This window comes from Pezoporus flaviventris, unplaced genomic scaffold (genome assembly GCF_033815535.1).
Source record: "Pezoporus flaviventris isolate CSIRO_AGI_PZ_B2104156 unplaced genomic scaffold, CSIRO_AGI_Pfla_v1 ptg000031l, whole genome shotgun sequence".
Taxonomy (NCBI): Eukaryota; Metazoa; Chordata; class Aves; order Psittaciformes; family Psittacidae; genus Pezoporus; species Pezoporus flaviventris.
The window spans coordinates 66742422-66766550 of NW_026892579.1; the positions used below are offsets into that span (position 1 = coordinate 66742422).

The window sequence follows — 24129 nt, forward strand, 5'->3', positions numbered from 1 at the left end:
ACCTGCACTCCTGTAAGCCCTCTTATGGTCTGTTCTGCTTCCCTAACATCCATTCCATGGACATTAAATAGAGTTTAAATAGAGAGAACTCGCCAGAAGAGTATGTCTCCAAATTTACACCTTCCCCTTGATACCTTCTATATAATTCCTATCAAAGACTGAAATGAGGTGAGACAGTGAGAAGTCTAACCACATCCTACAGCTTCTCTTACTCATGAGGTAACTTACTCTCTTACACCACCACATTTAGCTCAGGGGTAAAAAGAACAAAAGAAAATGACAAAAACATGAAAAACATTATTTTCTCAAAAAAATCTTCTGATAAGTCTGCCATTCACTGTATCCACCTGTCCCAGGTCAAGGGGAATGCAGAGGTTGTTTGCTATGACTATGGGACAGGGAAGGAATAAGCAGAAGTTGAGTTTATATGCACCAAGGAAACAGTGAAGTGCTTGTAAATTTTGTGTGTTGGCAGCAGGGGAGAGATACCATAACCTGTCTCCCTAACTTGTGACCAGCATCTGCAGCTTGAGAAAGCATCCTCCGCAGAGGCTGCCAGTGGAGCGGCTGGAGGGAGGAGAGGAGAAGAGAGAGATTCCAGAGGTTTTCTTTCATAGTGTTATTAAAGACTTTTAAGGAATAAGGATCACAAAAATACATGAAATGAGATATGAAAGTACTATTTATCAAAACCTACCAAACGATGCCTATCAGCTATATTTGTATTAGCCTCCATTTGGATTAATCCGAGACCATCCAGGATTACTTTCCTAAGGCAGAAACTCAGAAGAAAAAATTCTTGTAATTATATTGAAAGATTTGGGGGTTTACCACCATATCTAAATGTTATTTTTGCCATCATCTCAAGAGACAGGGAGAAATTGTCCGCTTGACTCTGCTGGTGACAACCTATTAATGGGTGTAGATCCTTTAATTTGTGATACTGTGTTGGCATGAAGAAGGGATTAAGGCCAGTTTAGTAATTTACTTTATGAATATAAAATCCATATCACTAGAGTGCTGGGTAACAGCAACTCTATTGATAAGCACTTCCAGCAGTGCTGCTCTTCGAGTGTGATACATATAATCAATTTGCTTGTGACATGAACTGAATTAACTAGCCAAATGCACTTTCTGCCATCCCCAAGGTAATTTTGTGCTCCACGTTCCGATAGACACTAAGGAAGTGGAGCCTCAGATAGTCTAGGTTGCACGTATTGTCTAGTTTTAACACAAGCACATAGATGAATGCTTCCTGTTCAGGACAGTGTTTTCCAAGGACATAGCTTGTCCTTTAGTCCTGTAGAATCTTTACTGAGGCTCAAAGTCAGGCAGCAGTGCTTTGTCCTGGTGTTGGAAGTTACGCTGCTCGACTGTATTCATGCCATCAGTACTTTATGGAGCTGTTTAGTGTTCAAGTAATCATGACTAGCTTGTAGTTTCACTTCGTATCATCCTCATCCAAGACAAGAATAAGTGCTTGACTCACAGCATGATCTTGCCTCCTCCTCGGAGTCCTAGAGGATTTGCTTTGTTGCTCGGTTGTTGAACATCCGCAGTGCTTTTTGTCTCTCAACTGTTTCTGAGAGATACGTAGGCACTGACTGCTGCTATATTCAGTGAAGGAAACCTCCATCTCATGAGAGGGAATGATCCAGTCTCTGCGAGTCTCATTTCTGGGATCACATCACTGGTGCAAATTCCCCGACGTCCAAACTAATGTGTCGCAGCTGCAGCCAGCAGCTGCACACAGCAGTGATCTAGGAATTCCTCTACTTCTAGAAAAAGCAGTTAGCTTTTGCACAGAAACATTCAAAATTGCTGTTCTCACACTGAAGTTTGAATCTTGTAAGTAGAAAAGAGTAACTGAAAAGTGCCATGTGTCAACAGACCTCTGACCTCTTTAAGAAAGATGATTCCAATATTATTTACACTTTGCAGTTGTGAAAATAGAAGCAAAGCAAGATGATGAGGCTTGCTTCATCTTACAAACCTAGGCAATGGAAAATTGTTTCGGGGAGCTTGGTAAAACATTGAACAGGGGCCCTGAGCAGCTATGAAATCTCCATCTTGGATGTATTTAAAACTCAGCAACCTGCTCTAGCTTTTAATTTCAGAGATAGGAACAGCACTCAGGTTTCCAGAATCCCAATGCTTTGTTTGGACTCTACTATGTCATGCAAGGTAAATGTGTATTTTCCATTAGAGAAGGAAAAAATCAGTCTCTTTTTGGCACATTTTATTTCACCTGGAACTATATAGGAGAGGACTTGAGAACAGAATCACAGTTGCAGACAGCTCATTGTCAGTCCATTTCTTGGTAGTCAATGCAAAGCTGGTGTAATAGGGGAAGTGGTTATGAAAGCAGTGTGACTGCTGAGCATAGCAAAAGAGTATTTATTGAGGAGTCTACACACTGACAGCGCAAACACAAACCGCAGGCTGCATCTGTGAAATCCAATTGCATCACGTTTTATAGACACACAGCTAACATAATTGAGTAATTCTGTTTAGACAGAAATCATTCCTGCAGCCAGTTTGCTCAGCCAGGGATCTCATGTTGCTGGTAACCATGGCATCATGCTCCTTGCATTTATTGGGCTCCTCACACTTTATTTTGTGCTGGCCTATAAAAATAAAACCAAAATCAGATCCTCTTATCTTCTAGTGGGGTATGTGTAGCAATCTGGACTTCTGGGTTTGTACCGTGAAGTATTTGTGATAGAAACAGAGGCTGCCTTGTGATCAGTTCAAGTGTTACTTGACACGGAACTGCCTGCTGTGCTTGTATGCTTTTGTCTGGTAGTTTGGGTTTTCTGGGGCACTGGGTGGCAGCTGAAACCTGGTGAAGCCTCTGCAGGCCCTGTGTGTGCTGTACCATCTGGTAAGAAACATTGACTTTTCACTGCCGTCTCCAAGGACTAGGTTATTTTATCTAGCAATGGCTTTCCATAAAAGACACATAAATTCTCTTCCTAGGAGAATGTCCTAATCACTAGATTAGTGAGAATTACTTGTATGAAACCTGCTCTTCACACATTTTGAGGATGGTTTGGTTTGGCTTGGTTTTTTTTACAGGGTGGAGTGGGTTTTCCAGCTCCGAGTCTCCTCTTGCTTCTTTCTCATGCAGATGCTGTTCAGGCATCTCGTGGATCATCTCAGACCCATCCTGCCACAGCAAAAAATTCTTCGTTTGCATTTCTGGGCAATACTGGTGGCTAGGTGAGAGCTATGGACTTTGCTGTGCCATCACACACCTGAAACTGGAGTCTGGCATGAAAACAAGGGCAATTTTACTATTACTGAAAGAAAGTTTGGGGTGAAAAGAATAACTAACCAATTGCAGGTTCAGATGCATGTTTTCTTCTGGATTTCGCAGTGAAGACCAGTTGTAAATGTTCCTTTTCCTGCAGGGACATTCTCTTCCCTGGATAAAATTTGACCAAAATCAGATTGGTTGTCATGAATGCACATTGCCCACATTTTTCAGAGGTGTTTGAGAAAGCCCTTGTTTAAGGCTGAAGCTTCACAGGTTTTTTGCTGAAAACTTCAGCAGCTTTAAAGTGAGCAGAGGCCAGTGGGTTCAGCAAAAGCAAAGCAAATGTCTAACACCTAGAAGGAGCCCTTCAAGGAACTGTACAAGAAGGTATTCAGTCCTGCTCTCTGTTTTTACCAAGTTCCGTTCATGCCTTGATTCATTGCCTGGATGCATCTTTACTTGCATTTTTTGACCAAACATAGATTGCCAGAGCAAATGAACCGTAAAGCTACAGTCGAATGCTTGCAAAATGCCCTGATTTTGTTAAAGAGCCTCGGTGCCTGCTATTGGCTGACAGAAATCAGATCTTCTCTGAGAATTTCCTTCATTAAGTTGACTGTTTCATTTAACAAGAGAGAAATTACTGTATTGTGGATCATGTTATACTGAAGAAATAGAGCTTTTACTCATTTAATAATAGAAATAATATTTCCTTAGGCTTTGCCTTAAACTAGATACATATAGATTAGTTAGAAAGCTCTGGAAGACATGTATTCATATGGATGGGACAGATTTTTGGAAGCCTTTAGCCGTGTTATCCTGAATACTGAAGCGTGGTGTGTTTCTGATGAAATTACACACATTGCTCCTGTATAAATACCAAGTGTCTTTCTGGTGATTCCTGCCTTTCAGTGAATAAGAAGTATATTAATACTGATTAAACAGCCTCACAGAAACAGAACATTTCACAGGGTTGGAAGCTGCTTTGCCAGCATCACTGTGCTAGGTACTGGGAACTGTTTCAAGCTCCTTAGCATTAATGAATGAGAATTATTAAGCATTTAAACATTTAATTTCTTAGGATGGTTCTGCCAGTCTTGCTGATGCTGAGCTATAACAAGATATGTATTAGCAATTTTGATGGTAATTATATAACAACCCATTTGTCAGTTATTCTGTTTCTCTGCCCCCCCCCCCCCCAATATTTTAACAGTTTTTAACATTTTCCCCACTTTAAAGCTAATGACTTGTGGAATTCCACTGTGATTGATGTCTGTTTAGGCTCATAATTCAGCATGTCTGCCCTGTGAGATCACTTGGTATGAGGCAAGGGAGAATTGTGCTTGTTCTTAGATGGTACGAAGAATGCAGAAAGGTTTATGTAACGTTGCCCAGTGACAGCAATAAATAATTTCCATATCTCTGTTTATATATAACATTTTCTTGGCTTGCAGTCTGAAACTTGACTTTCAAAAGCGTGTTCACTATGGTCTTTACCTACAAACTGATATAGCAGAGGTAACTTCATTGTTTTAAACATAGCTAAGTCCTACAATAAGAAGTTACCACTAAAATTCTTGTTGTATCGAAAAGTATTCTGCATTTTCCTCACTGTATGGATCATGGGAGACTAGCAATAAAGAGGTTTTCTAGTAGAGCCTTGAAAAAGAAGAAAACCCTGAATTTAGGGACATCTATGTAGCTCTGAGAAAACTAGAAAACTAGTCACAGAGAAGCCGGAGAACCTGGAAATAAACAGAAGGGAAGTCCGAACATGTAGGCTGAGCAAGTTAGATGGGGAAGGGGACATCATTTTGCCAATAAGGCTTAAGTCATATATGTAAATTTGGAGAAGTTAGAAAGCTGCATCAGTCAGACAGCGGAGTTGGGCAGTTACCCACTTGTGTCAGCCTGTTCCTTTGGGAGCAAAAGCATGGGGCTGGAGCTGTTCCCTCCAAAATAGCCTGCAGGTCTGAGGAAGGATGCTGGGAAGCTCACACTGTTCCATAGCTGAGAAAGGAATCAACAAAATAAGTTACAGTTACAGTATCAGCAGATGCTTCCTTAGCAAGGTGAAAGACTTAAATCAGATTAAACCTCTAATACCATTAATACCTGATTTTCCACTGGCAAGCTATTCTAGTATCCCAAATTGCAAATAGTTTCTGACCTTTGTTTGCCTCAAACTGTCAGAAGTGAAAGGAATCACACTTGCTCTGGGATATTGCCTGAGTCCAAACACATTATTTAAACTCATTTCTTCAGTCTTTTTCCCACATTACAGAGCTTTCATCAGACAGTGACTGGTGTCCAGCAATTCCTGTGCCTGCTGTAACCACCTTCAGATTTTCTATCAGTTATTTCTGAATATGAAAAATTAAACTTTACACAAAACCTCATAGTTCATTCAGTTGACCTGAGGTCATTCAGTGGTTTGAAAATCAGTTTTAGGTTAAAACAAATATACGTTCTGTTGACAGCTTGGACTGGCAGTAAGAGCATTAAACTTCCAGGAGAGCACTGGCAGGATGTAAAATGTCTTGGGAAGTGTTGAGAGTTTGGGAAATTTTCAGTCCAGCCTCACAAACAAAAAACTTCAGGTGATGTGGGTCGATGTGTTTGCTTCAAGGGGATGTGGGCAGCCTGCACTCACATTGCCTCCTGGCTTGCCCTCAGTAACATCCCTCTCATTCTCCCAGATACTCCAATGCTTTCATTTTCCTTTCTGTACCAAGGCACCCTTCCCAAGGAGCACCCCGACACTGACTAGCAAATTTCCATCTTCATTTGCGTGCAGTGCTTCTGGCCTTCATTTCCCACAAGAAACCATGCCAAATTTTCCTCTCACTGGAAGCAAAAGATGCAACAAGGTGAAGAACAGAGGTGGATTTCTCCCTCCTTTTGCTCTGTTCAGCCTCCGCTTCGATTATCATGTACCGCCTTTTGCGATTGTGCAGCAATGTATAGAATGAAATTCTCCTTTTGATTAAACACCAATGAATCCACAGGATAGCAGAGCGCAAAACCAGCAGCTGGCAGTCCTTTTATATTCCTGTACGTACACACAGAGGTGTGAATCTTTGTGAGGAAGGTTGTAAGATTTCACAAGATAAATCGTTTGAGAAGGGAACCAGCCCCATACTAGTGAAGCTTAATTAATTATATAAAAAAATAATCATTTAATTATCAACTGAAATTAATGAGTGGAACAACCTGCCACCACCTGCAGTGGTGTGAAATTACTTTTAGGAAAGCTTAGGCATTTATGTAAATGCTGGTGAGGAGTTTAAGCATGGTAATTCCTGTGAGCTACGAGCCCCCAGTGTTGCACTGCTGACCTACAGCCCTACTTGAGGAAAGGGCTGAAGCTGCAGAGTTAGTAGTTTGGGACTGAACACTGTTGGCTGTACAGAAACCCTTGTACTCTGTGAGTAAACATCCTCAGCTCCTCCTGAGCTCTCATTTGCACAGTGGTGAGGGTCTGTATTCTGTTGGCTCTTTGGGTCTGTTTTCTGATTACTCAGTTTTCTTTGGTGGTGAGGTTAGTAAATGCAGTAGCAGAGGCAATGTTAAGCTTTGTTAGCTGCAGCCACAGTTAGACAGGGGTGATCAGCTTGGAAAAGAGAAGGCTGATTGGAGACCTCAGAGCAGCCTTACAGTGTCTGAAAGGGGCTACAAGGATGCTGGAGGGGGACTCTTTGTCAGGGGCTGTAGCAATAGGACAAGGGGTGATGGGTTCAAACTGAAACAGGAAGTTCAGGTTAGATTTAAGGAAGAAGCTCTTCCCTGTGAGGGTGCTGAGGCACTGGCACAGGGTGCGCAGAGAAACTATGGCTACCCCATCCCTGGCAGTGCTCAAGGCCAGGTTGGACAGGGCTTGGAGCAACCCGGTCTGCTGTTCGGTGTCCCTGCCCATGGCAGGAGATTTGAACTCGATGATCTTAAGGTCCTTTCTAACCCAAACCATTCTATGATTCTATGATTACTTAGTGCGCCAGATGTGCGTTTGTTCCCCCTGCTAATTAATTCATTAATCTGTGCTGGTAAAATCAAAATGCAGATGTTTAGTTAAATTGGCATCAGATTTGCAAATAAAATTTCTCCAATGTGGCTACAAAGGCACTTCTTAAACATCTTGATGCTTTCAAATTACTCCACTGATTCCTTAAACCTGCTGTCATGTTTAGGGAAAGTTATAGTTTGAATTTCTGTATGGGTGTTCTGAGGTGAAAAATAAAGCACAGGCGGTAAAGCAGCAGCAAGTAGGAAAGAAATTAAATGAAAAGGTGAAGGAAGAAACTGTAAATGTTGGATAAAGACCAAATGCGTGCATCCGGGATGGCAGTTAATCCGCAGGGAACACGCTGTGTCCTTTCCAAATGGACTGCTTGTGTCCCGTTGAGAAGATCCAGCATTGTCACCACTAGAGGGTACCCTGGCATTTAACATATAGACCGTTGCTTTGCATTACTTCATAGCCAGTTTGAAACGGATGCTATCCGCAGGGGAAGCCAGAGAGGGGCATTTCCAAAACAGACAGAAAACACTCAAAGTGTATCTTTAAAAGTGGATTAGTACTTAAAGATGTAGTATTTATTAAGGACAATTTCAGAACCTCTTGGTGCCTCAAATAAATGGAATCTCCCCCATCCTAATTCAGGTAGTTGTGTTTGTATTTTGTGTTTGTAAAAAACACTGAAATATTTCTTGTTTTCTCAGGTTTTATGCAATTAAGATGTTTGGAAATCAGTCTGGATCTAGTTAGAGTTGCTGTAAAGATACTGAAGTCAATTCAGGGAGGTTTTACAACATTCAGCATTGGCCTGATTCTGCAGCAGCTGAAGTTACCTTCTGGAGGAGCAGAATTGGGCATCACTAATTCCAAAATTATAGAATCATAGAATGTTTTGGGTTGGGAAGGACCTTAAGATCATCCAGTTTCAACCCCCTGCCACTGGCAGGGGCGCCTCACACTAGACCATGTCACCCAAGGCTCTGTCCAGCCTGGCCTTCAACACTGCCAGGGATGGAACGTTCACCACTTTTTTGGGCACCCAGTTCCAGTGCCTCACCACCCTCACAGGAAAGAACTTCTTCCTTAAATCTAACCTGAACTTCCCCTGATTAAGTTTGAACCCATCACGCCTTGTCCTGTCACTGCAGTCCGTGACAAAGAGTCCCTTTCCAGGATCCTTGTAGGCCCCTTTCACATATTGGAAGGCTGCTCTGAGGTCTCCACTCAACTTCTCCAGGCTGAACAGCCTCAACTTTCTTAGCCTGTCTTCATCCTCTTTTTCCCTCCTCCCCCATGCTAAAGCAAGAGTGAATCCAAGTCAGTGCTAGCATTTATGCAAAATAAAAATAGACTGAATGTTAATCCACGGTTACATGGTACACATTGCCATAGCCTGCAATTTGTAGGAATGAAAATGTAAAATTTTACAGAGTGCATCAGGCAGCAATAAGTATGACTCAAATATACCTTGACTGTGTGACCAAATATTAGTTATCTTGAGTCGGGAAAGACTGGGGTGTAGCAGGAGCCACGTGAGGAAGAAGCAAGTGCACAGGGAGGAAAGCTCTACTGCCATGGAAAAAGGACTTGGTGGGAATTGTCAGTGGGTCTGCAGCTCCTAAAGGCCAGAGCTATTAATGGACCTGAGAGAGAGTCTTAACAGAAAGGTTAGCAGCAATACAGGAGGAAATGCCAAAGTGGGAAATGTTCTGTGAAAGAGTTCAGGGGATAATTGGATGCTGTTGAGTGAACAAAGGGACTGGCAAATTACGTCTGTGTAAATAGAGAGCTTGGTAAAATAACAGTTTATAGAAACTAAGTCTTCAAAATGGTTATTCCTGTGCAATAAAAATCTGCAGGATAAATTTATATGAGGTATCATATAGAGGATGATATTGCTTATGGTTCCCTTATGATACTGAATTCCTTAGTGAAAGTACATGCCAGATTTCTGGTGGACTTCACTGGAATAGGGATCTTGCTGTGTATTTTTAAGGAAAAGAACAGTGAAATGCATGTTTGTGGTTAATGAGATTACATGTCAGAAGAAAGCATTGAGTGTTGAATTACAGGTTGCCACTGGAAAAGAAACCCAGTCTTCCCCTTGATAATCATCCTCCACAGACAGAAGCGTGTGTTGGATAACTTCTATTTTGGGGTGATTATCTATATGTAAAGACTCTAGTTCTTGGAATAAGAAGATAAAGATATTTTGGGGGCAAAACCAAACCCCAAAAATACAGTGCAGCAAATACCAGCATTTAAACAGATCAGACTATAGCATAAACTTATTAACAAATAAAAATACACTAAATTAAGTATCCTCTCTCTTGTGGACCATTGATGAGAAGATACCAACATGTTGTGCCTTTATAGCTTATTTCAAGGAAGTGCTGATGTTGCCAGTGCATAAAGTGTCATGCAGGTATTTGGTTATGTGCATCATGTATGGGATGGATCTTTTAACACATCATTTGATTTTAAACAGATGTAAAACATACATTGTGTCAGTTCTGTGTTAGTTACTTGCACTTACAATTATGATATTGACTGTTCAGAATAGTTGATAATTTATCCTCTAATAAGTGAAGATTTATTCTTTTTTCTTACAATATTTTGACTGTTTTGTCTCGATTGCTTTCCTTGAATAAAAACCAGTTTTAATTTAGACAAGGCTCAAGAAAATGAGATACAGCCTGTGCAGGCTGCTTTTTCTTAGCTAAATGGAAATCTCCATCCAAAGGTACCTTAGAAGTAAAGTTGATCAGCTGCAACTCTCACTTACACAGGAGGCCAGAGTTTAGTACCAAGCAACAGTCTTCCTTCTGCCTGTCCCTACCTTCCGACTTTTGTACCTTAACCTGCTAGTTTGAACCCCTTGTGTTTTTCCAGTAAACATGATGATGCACATCCATTCAGGATCCTGCCCCACTGTGTTTAGATTAACTGCAAAATAGGATGTATCATCTTTAATGTCAGGTGCTAACTTTCTCTTAAGCATACCTTCTTTCGGGATGTAAAAACTGTTAAGATCATGATTTCTTTGGAAATTGTTGTTCTTCACATCCCTCTTGAAGTCCAAGAAGCCTGATTTGATCCCTGTAGCTTCAGGTGGAACCATATTACTGATTCTAACATTTTCATCAGCACCAGTCATAATTTCTGTCACCTAAACTACTCCAAGAAAACGGAGCATGGTGTTCTCTGCCTAGTTCTATCTCTGCTCTTAGTTTGAAGTTGATGATGAGGACTGTTTGGCTTTCCAGATGGTGGAAAATCCTCTCTCCAGTGGCTTGCACTACATGGCAGGTTCATTGCTCATTGTAGTACAGGCGTGTCTCTGCTTCCCCCAAGCCTGTAACCTCTGGAGTCACATTACTTGGTAGTTTGCTTGCAGAGACCCGGGGAACAAGTGGTCACTTCCAGGTGGCATTCTTGCCTTTTGGCTCTCCCTTCATTTTGATTACAAAGGCTATGTCCATGAAGCTCAATTCAGTTCTGTGTCACGCTGAGACACTTTGAAGTAGACCTGCTGGCATTCCCCTCACAGAAATACACGACAAAGCTGTCCAGGTACAGTCTAACTAAAAATAACCCCAACAGTTTTCCTAAAATCTGAGCATCTTTAGGTATTTTTACAGGACAATGTATTGCATTACATATATGTATGTAATGATATATGCAATACATTGTCTCAGCATCCCAAGTGCAGTGCAGTGCTGTGTTTCTTGTTGCATGGGTTGTCACGTTCCCGGATCGCGGAGTGACTGAGCTTGATTTGGGTAAAAAGTTGCGAAATGCACATTATTGCAGCCCAACTACCTGTCACTCAGAAAACCCATGAGTAATTCCGAGTGAGAAACAGACCTGAGGACTTTGCAGTCTGCTCACAGGCACAGCTTTCTCTGAATAAATAATTGGTTGGGAATCAGGCAGCCCACTCCAGTTGTTACCAGATCCTTCTCAAAAGACAAGTTTGGCCTTGTGGGAGACTACTCACGGGTACAAGTTTTTTGGAACACACCTCAGGTAGACTATTTAAATGTAAGTCAGTGAAAAGTAAATATGATTATGTATTGAGCAGTGAACAAGAGAAGGAGCAAAATGTAGACCTTTAGTGACAGACCATTATAATGCACCGTTGTGCTATCAAAGCAGGGATGTTAGCACAGGAAGGCTGAATGCAAATATACCTCTGATGGCTCTATTACTTCTTTGCACTATTTCAGAGGTTTAAAGAAAGTGGTACTGGCAGGAGTGCCTGGCATTGCTCTGTTGGCTGCTGTTTCACTACTATGTCTAGGATATGTGGGCTTGAAAAACCTTTGCACTGCAGAAATTCATGGCTGATGTATCATACCCAGCTTAGAAAGAGCAAAGCCATTCCCCGGTGTTGCTCCAACAGTAGAAAAGTGGCAAGATGTCATTTTTGCCTTGTATGCTGAGTTCCACCAACTTTTTTTGTGTCAGGCAAACAAGAATACCACAAGCTACAGAAGGGCCCAGATGTGTTTTGTCCCTGATGTAGCAGTCCTTCACCTGGTGTAGAGGTTGTTCATGTAGGTTGGTCCTTTGCTGCTGCTCAGAGCTCTTCTAAACAGATGTGAGATTTTATCCTGGCCTCCAACAGGAGCGTGCTCAAAGTAGAAGTGTGATGTATGGGCATAGAGATATGAGGCCATGCCATGGTCCTCCACCATGGGTCAGCTCAGGAGCAAAACTGAGCTGAACTGTCACTTCTTTAGAATGTGATGAAGTGAAGGAAACAATGTTGTGTATATTAAACTCTTCATTGAGTCCTGAACATGGGTAAGACAGTGGTGATCTCAGGAATGCCCAGGAGGAAGCTGCCTGCTGCCTGTGGGGCAGGGCTCAAATAGAGCACAAGAAATAGGACCAAAAGCCACAAATGAACAGAAAAGATAACATACACATTTTGCAGCTTCTGCTTGGGTGAGCACCATCTGTTGCCTTAGAACAGGTAGTCTTGGGCAAAGTGTGTGGCTTCTGGGATTGCTTAGGCCCCAACATTTAAACAGTTCACCAGGAATACATTTTCCAAGTAGAAACTTGTTGTGAGTGGGCTGCTTTTCCAGCAGCAGGCTTAGATCAAGGGTCAACACAGAGCCTGAATTCCTTCTTGGAAAGCCCTTCTTCCTCTGCACATGGCCAGGCACACTCTTGTGGTGGAGGGTGTCCAAGGACACCAGCCTCCTCAGGACTAAACTTGGTGTCTGTCCAGCACAGGCTGAGATGCTGCGGTTTTGCTGCTGTTGATATTATCACAGCCAGAAATATCAGGGTGTTATTTTCAGGTGTCAGACTGAGTTTGCAGAGCTGACATTACAGAAGTCACCTTTTCTTTCCAAGGCACAGAGAGAAAAATACTTTTGTCGTTTGTGTTACTTTTCAGAGGAAAAAAAGTACACTAAAAGTGCCCCACTCTCAGCAGTGAAAACTGGGTCAAGTTCCCTGCCTCCAGTGACAGCTCACAAGCTGACACAGTCTGCGCAGTGTCACTGTCAGTGTCAAGCACCTTTGCCTGGTGAGATCACTCTTTTACATGTTTGGGCACTTCCTATTTTCATGGCCGATGGAGGAATTGAGGACAAATAGGAAAAACAACATCAGATCCCAGTACAAGTTTCTTTTGCTTTGTGGCTGCCTTTTGAACTGCCAGTGAAAGAGTTTGGTAGATGTATGTAAATGTCTTGGACTCCATACGGTGCTCTGAGCTGCAGTGCTTCAGCAAAGATGTGATATCATGATTTTTTTGAGCTTTAACTTAGTCCTGATTATTTTCCCCATGGATTCCTGGGGAGAAAGCAAAGTCACATGCTGAGTGCACCCTGTAGTAGCTTTGTGCATGTGGATGAACCGTGCAGATCCTTGTTCCTCACAGCACTGGCTCCACTGAGCAGTCAGAGTGCTGACAAGCAGCCTGCTTTGCTCCCAGCCAGGTGTGCTTAAGTCATTCTTTTAAATTCAGATCTGCATTCAGGAGCTGGTCTGAGCACAGGCTAATGGCTCAAGCTTTGCCTACCAAGTTACACTCTATTAATCTTCATTTCTAAAAGCAAAGGTGTTGCTGCAGCCCAGGAAGACTGGGCATCATCCACAGTACAAATCATAACCAGCTCTTTGTGCAGATATCTGTACCTGAAGTTTCCCTACTGATGTAAACAACAGGTCTAAAAACCATGGAAAGGGTTTTGTTACACTAAAAAAGCAGATAGTAAGATGATTTATGCTTCCTGTTAGCTGCTTGGTGATAGGATCAGTTAAATAGGTTCCAGTATTTAATTATTACAGACAACTCATTCATTTGGATCGTATGTATTGAAAGACACCCAAGAGATAAGAAAGCACCATACCATAAATAGTCCTTAGGTCCTTTCATGCGCTGTTGCACAGAGCTCCAGCAGTCGCTGCCCAGAGTCAAAGCCAACAACCCAGTTCTCTGTCCTTGCTTGCACCGCTTCCTCTGCCCTCGGCTCTGCTTTCTGCAGGTGGTCTCGCCTGCCTGCTCCTGCATGGGGCCAAGGAGAGAATTCAGCAGGCTGAAAGCAGGCTCCATCCTGCTGCTGCCTTTTACATGCGGGGAGAGCTTGGTGAGTTCCACCAGCTAGAACAATATGCAGTAACTGTATCTCCTGTGTCAGAGTGATGAATATGGACTGCCAAAGATTTCCAAAACATAAATAATTCAGCTCAGTCCTTTCTAGGTGAAGGGGAATGAACTGCTGCTGAAAGCCCATCTCTTGAAGGAAGTTCAGGGTGTTAACCCAGCTGCACTTGGTCTCTCCCCGTGAAATTATGGCAGAAGTTGCTCCTCAGATGACTTTAGATTTGCATTTTTATTAAATGCTTATTGTTCCTCCTCCTGCAAGGAGCCATTATGTGGTAGACATCCTATATATTTTTGTATTCCCATTTTCTCCTAGACTACTTGTACTACTGCCCAAAATAAACATACTCAGTCATAAAAAGAAAAATCATCATTTCCAAAGGTATTTGAACATTTTCTTCCCTGAGGTTTCATCCAATTAGCCAGTTCAAAAACATGCTAGTGATCGTAATGCTGTGCACTTAGGTGCCTTTCCTCTGAGTATGTTAAATGCAGGACATGATTATAAATGCACCTTCCCATTCTCTCTGGAATAGGAATTGCAAATTGAACTCTATACATAAAACAACCCAATGGCAAAAGTATGTATCTTAAACCCCATCTTCCCTAATAAGTCCTTTAATGCATTTATTACCTGTATCAGCCAACACAGTTTAATACAAGAATTTTCAGGTGCAGTCTTAAGAGAGAGCCCATTGGTGCCCTGCTTGGAGAAATACGAAGGAAGGCAACTGATTCACAGAGATGTTTGTGGTCAGTCCTTGTGACTGATCAAGCTTTTGCACAGAGAAAACAAGCCCTGAGCTCATCTCCTGTGTGGCTTGAAGTGTAAGTGCGCCGCGGGGTGACTGTGGTGGCAGCACACATTGCTGAGCTTTGTGGAAGGAGCCAAAGACAAATGTCTTTTGTATCAGCTAAAACCAGGAGTACAAAATCAAGCTTTTGCCCTCTGAGGACTCTCATGTTAAACACAATCTCAGATGCTCTCTCCAGTGAAGTGAAGCAATCACAGATGGTCCTTGGGAGAGTCACCCAGGGGTCTTCCGGCATGAGAGGCCATTAGGTGCTTAAAGCCCAACTGTTGCTCACACTGAGTTGCAGTACAGAACAGGACCTAATCCATGCTGGAGGAGTAGCAGCAACCGGCTCTAAATGGATAATAACAGCAGCTGGCCCCAAGATCCAGTGTGTTGCAGTTTGGCTTTGAAGGGGTTTGTCTGACACTGCTACATCATCTTTTTGTGCTGTTCCATCTATTCTTTTCCTTTAAGTGATTGAGCCTGTGGGCAGTTTAGACAGAAGTTTGGGGTTTTTTTTTTGTCTGCACAGACAAGAATTTTATCACTGCACTTACCTGCTCAATTCAGTTGCAGAGAAGAGGGCAGGTTTTGCTGTAGCCCTGTGTATAGGGCAGCTTTAGGATTAGGCCTAGAAGTAGCCTCCATGATCAAAAAAATGGGGAATGAAGAGAGCTCAAAGCATGGACAAAAGCCAAGAATTGACACAGAGTGAAGATGACTGCAGGTGGGTTAAAAAGGAAGAATGCTAAAAGGAAAGGGAGGGAGGTGGAGCAGAAGACACAGACATAGTGATAGGTTTTGCATGATTGGATTGATGATAAAAGCACATCCTCAATGGGGCAACTACTGTAAATGAACTTGGCTAGCAAGAGGCAGTATCCTGGCTTTTACAAGTGCATGAGCTTCTAGGGGCTTGTTTCCAGGCAATGCCCACACTGAGTACAAGCTGATGAAGCACTGGTGGGTTTTCTGCTTTTCCTTTTGCTAATTCACGTTGAAAAACAGGGGGTTGCGGTGCAACTTCTGTTGCAGATTTAATCACAAATGTAAACTAAGTGAGTCTATCTCAGAGGATAATGAACTCGAAACCAGGCACTGCATTGTCTTGCTGGAATATTTCTGCCCAGATTTCTCCCATGCACTCATTAAACTGCTGTAAGTGTTCTTTTAGAACCCATACGTTTTTTTTACTGCCCTATTAAATCTGAATTAAATGCTTTTTTTGAGGCATTTATAGAGCTACCATTTGCTCCAGCAGGGAATATGCAAAAGAACTGTTTTAACAGAAATCAGGGCATATTCTCAGGAACACTTTAATAAAGGCAGGGAAAAGCCAGTACCGTGCTGGGCATCACTGCAGGTGTTCCTGAGCTTTGCTGTTTGATTTTGGGTTTGCTGATTAAAAAGCCTTACTAAATTTGGATGGGAGCCACGAGCAGTTCTGTCTTTACAGCAGTGCTGACAAATAGGGATCAGACTGTGGCTGTTTGAGGTATGTCAGGCATGGAGCATATACCAAACCTGCTCTTGTCAGGTCGTTGGTGTCGCTGGGGAAGCTGCACCTCTGCCTCCTAACAGCTTGAGCTGCCTTTTCCAGGGGGATCACTTGGATGTTGGTGTTAGCTGCTGCTGCTGCCAATTAGGATCTTCCACAGTTGAAAAAAGTACTTGAGTTGTAAGACTGTTGTGGACAATCGTGTCAATAATATTATCTTGCTCGAGTATCTGGGGCCTCTCTTCTGCATGTTCTCTGTAGGGACATGGTCATGTTGAAGGAGGGTAGAGGATGTCATGTCTAATAAACGCCTAATGCTGCTGTCACTATATAATTGGGGTTACAGTGGTGTTCAGACTGCAGTGATGAAGCAAGAAAATGCAGTCGATTAACTGATGTGCCAAATTCACAGATACTGCTTGTAAAAGGGTTTCTGTGGAGGGAGAGGAATTTTCCTGTTCATCTTCACCCATGTTGTTATTACCAGGTGATTTTGAAAGGTGACCCTTGTTGGATCTGCTACAGTGAGTTTAGGATGCTCTCACCTTTGGCGTTACTAACTCTCCTACATTCAGGATACAGTCAGGATTTTTGTACAGCTGTAGATGCTCTTTTTTCAGTGTACTTCTGACTGAGAAAGCATTTCCTGCTCTCCACAGGTGTAAACCCTAAACCACATCCTGTCCCTACTGAAACCACTGTGAGGTGAACCATTGATGTCAGTAGGATCACAGGCAATGTTGTTTGCCTTTTGGTCTCTTGGACTTAACTACCTGAATTGTTAAAGAAATAGCAGCGATACAGAATGTCACAACCTGCCCATTTTATTGGCAGCTGATGCTGAATTGGTCCTTGGATGTGTTTGCTTTTACGACACAGTAGCAAACACCTTGCCCCCACCCTTGCTATTCCAGTGCTGCCGTTTCAATTTAAACCCACTTTTTTTTCCATGAGTGGATGCAAGCAGTCCTCCCTAATAACACCGTCAGGGTTACTATGGCTACAGCTTTTCATTGTTGGGGTTTAGAGTGTGAAAAAGAGAAAAATTAGTCCCAAACTCACTGTTAGATGTTATTAATAAAGTCAGACAGTGATGCGTCAGACCACTGTCTGAAATGAATCTGTATTCCCTTACTCTTATGCCTTTTGTTCCTCTATCAGTATCTAATGTGCTTCACAGAGTCAGCAATCAGAAACCTGTGGTGTATTTGAGATTTCTCTTGACTTCGAACATAATGGTGTTGCTGCCATTAGGATTAATGTCTTAAATTCTTCAACACCTTTTTGCCCTTTCTCTGTCTCTCTTTTGGACTACATGGAAGATTGAGGTAAAGGGAATGTTGGGTATCTTTGAGTTGGCTGTTTTCTCCTAAGCTGCTAAATTCAGAGTAGTGTGAATTTAGGAGTATGAGGTTATACCAAGGGTATGAGGTTGGGGATTGAGGTTTTTTGCAAGGTGTCTGTTACCATCCTGTTTGTTGCATTCATAGATTTAAGCATGTGTCATATATTCTTATTTTCCTGGGTAAGTGTGGCAAATATCGGTGATTTCAGGTTTGAGAAGACTGTACCAGTAAAACATAAATGGCTGGGACAGTGAATGCAACTTACAGCAAAGTGACTGAAAGGTCAGCCAGTGTGCTGTTCACAGCTGATTTTGTGCAGCATTGGTTAAGGTCTCACAGTACCCATGAATTATTCACTCCATAATAAATTACACATCTGAACAAGGAAAACAGGGTAATTTGGAAGGAGAGGGTGTTGCTTCTACCATCCTTATTAACCAGGGCTGTAATTTTATACTTTGGAAGGGTTTTTCAGTATTTTCAATATTTAATAGGGAACCCTTTCAAGTTATTTAAGAGCTTAAAATGCTTGTGAATGCCTGGCCTTTAAACACTCAGATACTAACAAGCTGATTTAAAGAAAAATATTTATAGTGATCACAGAAACAATTTAAATTATATTAAAATATTTAATACTCGGGAGATGGTTTAGTATTTAAAGATGTTTCTTGTAATTTTTAATGGAATGCCCTTAGGAGAAAAATGGTATGGTGAGATTGTCTTGGGCAGTAGCACACTGCACTCACGAGCCCAGGAGATTCCTTTCAGTTCTGCATTACGGTGTAATGGTATTTGATTCCAGAAGTAATTCAGAATTTATCAGAAAGAAGTATATTATGTATGGAGCCTGTGTAACATCTTGTGTTGCTCAGTGTTGGCTGGCATACTGTATATCCTGTCAGGTGATTAGAGGCACATATCTCTCCTAAAATACAGGGGATGAAGTCTTGGATTTGGACAGCAAATTAGTTTAAGGTCTATACATAGAATCATAGAATGGTTTGGGTTGGAGAGAGCCTTAAGCTCATCCAGTTCTTACCCTGCCACAGGCAGGGACACCTTCCACTAGAGCAGGCCAACCTGCTCCAAGCCCCTGTGTCCAACCTGGCCTTGAACACTGCCAGGAATGGGGCAGCCACAGCTTCTCTGTGCACCCTGGGCCAGCGCCTCAGCACCCTCACAGGGAAGAGTTTCTGCCTTGTATCTAACCTGAACTTCCCTTGTTTTTTGAACCCATTGTCCCTTGTTCTATCACTACAGTCCGTGATGAAGAGTCCCTCTCCTGCATCCTTGTAGGCCCCCTACATCTTCAAGTATTAGCTGTAAATAGGATTATTCTTGCACAGATTTTGAGAATAGCCCTAACTGGCTTTTAACTACAACTTCAGCAGACTTTCAGAAGGAATAATAGTTATATTGTCAAATACCTTGAAAGGCACAAGGAGAAAAAAAGGCCATGATCTGGTTAGTATTTGATTGTTTTATCCACTGTGGTGGTTCTTTCCCACAGGGCTCTTTGGTTATGCTTGGTAAATTTAATGTTGCTTCAGTTTTAGTGGCTTGACTTGGAGATTAATATTTCTTGGAGGTCTGAGTTAACTTGTCATTCTAGAGGAGTCTCCAGCTTTTTGGGCAAAGCCTGCTCTATTCATACATGTACAAGTGATAAAGTTTTAAGGCAGACTAAGTGAGACAGTGGAATTTCGAAGAAGAAACGTGTTCTTTTTAGAAAAGAAATACTCTGGAAGAATGGTCACACAGGTGGGAAAAGGATGACACGGTTTTCGGGGCTGGGTTTCTGCGTGAGCGTGTTGCTTCTGAAAGCTCTGTTTGTCCCAAGTTGATGTAGAAAGATTACTTTCTAGCACAGTCTAGAGACATTGTTGGTCTCCTGTACTTGCTATAAGTATACAACACATCTGTATGTGCAGCTTTAAATATTGGCATAAGGTGATCTTAATGTCCTTTCTAACCCTAACTATTCATGATTCTATAAAGAATATTCTGCAAAGAAGAGACAGTTGCTCCATAAATATTTTGCAAAGGGGCAAAAGTACCTTCAGCAGTGTTGGAATATCACTGAATCATAGAATCGTAAAATGGTTTGGGTTGGAAAGGACTTTAATATCATCCAGTTCCAAGCCCCTGCCATTGGCAGGGAAGCCTCGCACTAGACCATGTTGCCCAAGGCTCTGTCCAACCTGGCCTTGAACACTGCCACTGGGCAACCTGTTTCAGTGCCTCACCACCCTCACAGTAAAGAACGTCTTCCTTGTATCTAACCTAAGCTACTCCTGGTTTAAGTCTGAGCCCATCACCCCTTGTCCTATCACTACAGTCCCTAATGAAGAGTCCCTCCCCAGCATCCTTGTAGCCGCCTTCAGACACTGGAAGCTGCTCTGAGGTCTCCATGAAGGTTCTACACGCTGAGTAGTCCCAGTTTTCTCAGCCTGTCTCCCTTACTGGAGGTGCTCCAGCCCCTTATCATCATTTTCAAAGCCCAGGCATTGGGTGCAGTGTAGATTGCACTCCTTCACACAGCAGCTATGTTGAAATAGCACATTGTAGCTCCACACATCTGCCTCTTGAGCATGTACAGGAGCTCTGCCTGCTTGTGTTTTGGAGGTGTTAACTGCTTCTGCTTCTTTTGGTACTGCAGGTGTTAGACAATGAATCTAATACTGCTGTTGATGATATGGCACAAGAGGCAGGTTCAAAGAATATTTTTCGTACATTCTGATCACCTTTGCTTGTACAATTTCTTGTCAATGGGATGTCAGCAATCATTATTGATACGCAGCAGCTTTACAGAAGGTTGTTGCCATCATCTTCCCACTTCCTCCTGCATCAGTTTAGAATAATAAATGATGAAAAACTTAGCTTTGGTCTTAAAGCTCAGATTAGTTCTGCAGGGAAGATTTATGATATGTCTAATGTGGAAATGGTAAGAATTTCCACAGAGGATGTATGGGTAGAGTTGTACAACAGGGTATTTGATACTGGAGCATTTACCCTTTAAAACTTGTTATTTGAATAAACTTTATTTGTGAAAGAAATTGGATTATTTCTCCATTAGGAAAAATTTCAGTTTGTAGGCTTGATAACAGCTTTCAGTGGTCTGGAGTTGTTCAGTCAGTTGAGAAGAGGATGTAGTGACCACGTCTTGTACCTGTGTCGTGTTAAGTTTGAGGCACATACTGCATCATGTGGGTCATGTTTACTGGAGAGATAAGAGTATATTTGGGATACGAGAAATGCTTGTGTACAGAGCTCTGTAGATGTAAAAATACCTTAATGTATCCATCAAAACAAGATCCCTCATAGGGAAGAAAGTCTTCATTTATATACTTGCGTATCTTCATTACTTTAATGTGTAACTTTCTTGGGGAAATGGCATAAGCAAACAGCTAATGAATTGTCACATAAAAGGGAAAATGCAAGCCATCAAAGATGTAGTGCTAGGTGATCAGCAGCTGCAAACATGAAACTTTAATGACTTGGAGAAAGGCAACCATCTCATCTGTGACTAGTAAAGCATTGCATTCAGAATGCTCATCTCTCTGGCATATATCATAATATAAGAAAGGAAAAACACAATTATTTTGTTTCCAGTAGGTTTGTCATGTTTGCGCATTAATTGAGTTATGTAAGAACATGTTTGCTTTATGCTAGAAAAGGGAGGACATCTGCACACATAGAAACACTTTGACGTGTACTCAGGAGGCATTTTTTCCCCCTTACCTTCTATTCCTTGAGCTTCTGGCAAGGGCAGTGTTTTGATCCATGGATTGTAAGAGAAACTGGCTACAGGGACTTGCGTTTGTCCTTTTGAATATTTTGAGGCCTGGTTTTAAGGGCTGGAATTTTGCAGCTTCTGTAAGGATTAACTGCATGATTATGGCTTTTTTATTTATGATTTGTTTGAATGCAGGGGACAAGTTTATTGATTTATTTTCCTTAGAAAGGGACGCTTCTATTGACCTGTTGTAGCTGGCCACCCTTGAGAAAGCACTAAGAGGTTTACTCACACAGAGACACAGGAGAGATGGATAAACAGGCTGTAAGGAAGGATTTAGAACAAAGTCCTAGACCCTTTGCTCTCAGAAGAGTTTTTATCTATGTTTTCAAAAGTGGCTGAATGAATACACTAGGGAGCAAAGATCAGAACCATTGCATCCTTCTGCTCCCTGCCGTGTACTTGTGCCCTTAGTTATATGCTCTCTGTAAGCTATAGAGCTGTGTTACCTTTTGTGCACGCTCCTTGTGGAGACTTAAATCTGATATTCCTTCTTGCATGTCAGCCAAGCTTCATCAGGAGAAGTGGGAGATACTTTAACCTATGGGCCAGATCCTGCCAGGCTTCTGAGCAGCAGAAATGTGAAGTCAAAATCTCTACAGGATCAAAGTGCATCATTTTCCAAAAGCTTGCTCTGACTTTTTCATTCTGAAAAGAAAATCTTGCCTTTTGTGAGGGCCCTGGTATGTGTAAGGAGCATGTCTCTAACCCCAGGCTTGCTGGAGGCCAAAGTGAAGGAACACCCAATTCCTGAATCCTGATGTGATCTCCCTGAAAGAAAGTGTGGCTTCTCAGGCAATTCTGTAAGCACCAGCAAACACAGAAGAGTAAGTGCTGGACAGAAAGCTGCACTGTTTCAGAAGCAGGCACTGGTACATGACTTCTGACTGTTACATTTACTTTAGCAGTGCTGCCTCTGATCACATATTCTCATTTCAAGTAGCTGTTGAACACTTAGCTATCTGCACTTGACTGGCTGCACAGAAGAGAATTTCACTGCATTTTATAATGATGTTGTAATAAAGGCTACAGCCATTTCAAATATCATCATGTATTATCTGCATACCCAGACTGGACTGATACAGCTATAAGCAAAGAAAACTAGTTACTAAATTCACTATTGCTCAAGTGTCAGTCGTTACATGAGAAATGTATACAGCAGGCTGACAGCAGGAGAGACAAGATCATTTAAGCTCTTACATTTACTTACGTAAGAAGGCTTTCCTTTTCACTTTGGTTGCTTTGCTGAAGCTGTTAATTGTGGCTGATGCCAGAGCCTTTGTATTTCCCATATCTTAGTTGCCTTTTCTCCCCCCTCTTTCTGCTCTTCCACAGATGGAGTTCTTCTGTCAGTGGGATCTGGTGAGGTCATCGCTGCTGTGCTCTTAGTGAAGCATGTGCAAACTGAAAGGACCATGTGCCCCTCAAAAAGAACTCTGCAGCCTTGTTTCCACACATTATTTGCCTTCATTGCCAGAAATCAGCCATGGATAATTTCTCCAAACTCTTCTCTCTCCCCTGTGACTTGGGCACTTGTCTTCTTTTTTCTGTTCTTCTCTTCCGACACCTCCGGTTGCCACCTTCTGCTTTCAAATCTGTGCTTCTCAGCTGTTTGGCCTTGTCAAGCTTTCCCAACGTCCCCCTGTCAGTCAGGAGCTCTGAGGCAGCGTACAGAAACCCATCTAGTTCAGTTTTACTGGAGATGGCAATTTCAAGCTTGGAATCTCATGAAACAAAGGTCTGCACAACTGATCTTTTTGTGTCTTGGTGCTTGACCCTGACCTTTACTGCAGATGTTTGGGGCTCTTTCAACCAGGTGTTACCAGTGGGACAAAATACTGAGGAGTAGTTCCTAATGTTGGAGTTACCTTTTCCTCAGAACTGAGGTCTTATCCCAAATTTGAAAGATTTATGAATCTTAACTATAGCAGCTCTGTTTGTCTCTTCCAGTCTACTTTCTTTGTTGTAGCACTCCTGGACTCTCACATCTCTGCATCTGCTATTCATTTTACTGTACTTCATGCTATGTAACTGCTCAGTTAACTCACACCACTGTTACACTGCAGTTGTAATGGGACTGGAAAGCAGCAGAGGGATGAAGGGATACCATGAGCATTTTCTCTGGGTATTTAAAATATTGAGGAAAAAGTAGCAGTTAAAGTGGTAAATTTAACTACAGCTGACACACAGCTACATGGGTCACAGCTTCATATGTAAGGTGTTGGGACAAATCCTCACATACTACAGATGTTGTATCAGCTCTGCGGAATTGAATGTATTCCTTTATGGCAGGGAAAGTCTAAAGAGGAGTGGCTTCTGCTCTCTGTAGCTGCATGAAAAATGGTTCCTTTGTCCTTAGATTTTGCACCTTATAAATTTAATTAAATAGTATAATTTTGCATGGTTTTATATTTTGAAAAAAGGAGTTGAAAGCTTTATTTTGGTTAAAGCCTCCCAGCTCATAATAGAAAATTCTTGTGCACACAATTTTTAGAAGGCGTTTTGCAAAGGAAATCCCAAACATTTTTTACTGTGATAGGATTATAATAGTAGATTGTACTCTCTTTTAGCTGTTTTACGATAGGTTGTACATGTAGCTAATGGGCATTACTTACTAAAGAATATTATTACAAACTAAAAAGGCAGGAGGAAGCCACTGGACAATTTCATTGTGTCTTAGAAATAATTCTTGGGATTTAAAAAGTCGAAATAATTTCAGAACTCCAAGGGAGCAGAAATAATTTAGAGCATTCTTTATGATGATAGAACAACCATCCTAATTCCTGTAAT

At 41.9% G+C, this 24129-nt stretch overlaps 1 long non-coding RNA gene across 5 annotated transcripts in view; it reads left to right on the forward strand.

Annotated features, from left to right (window-relative positions):
• LOC133273519 (uncharacterized) overlaps positions 1 to 24129 on the forward strand; it is a 134927-nt gene that overhangs the window by 12891 nt on the left and 97907 nt on the right. For 3 of the 5 annotated variants that reach the window (XR_009744865.1, XR_009744864.1, XR_009744863.1), the window contains exon 2: positions 13784 to 13885. The exons of the other annotated variants lie outside the window; for them this stretch is intronic. This is a non-coding gene — a long non-coding RNA (uncharacterized LOC133273519). The remainder of the gene's footprint in view (positions 1 to 13783; positions 13886 to 24129) is intronic. 5 annotated transcript variants of the gene reach the window in all.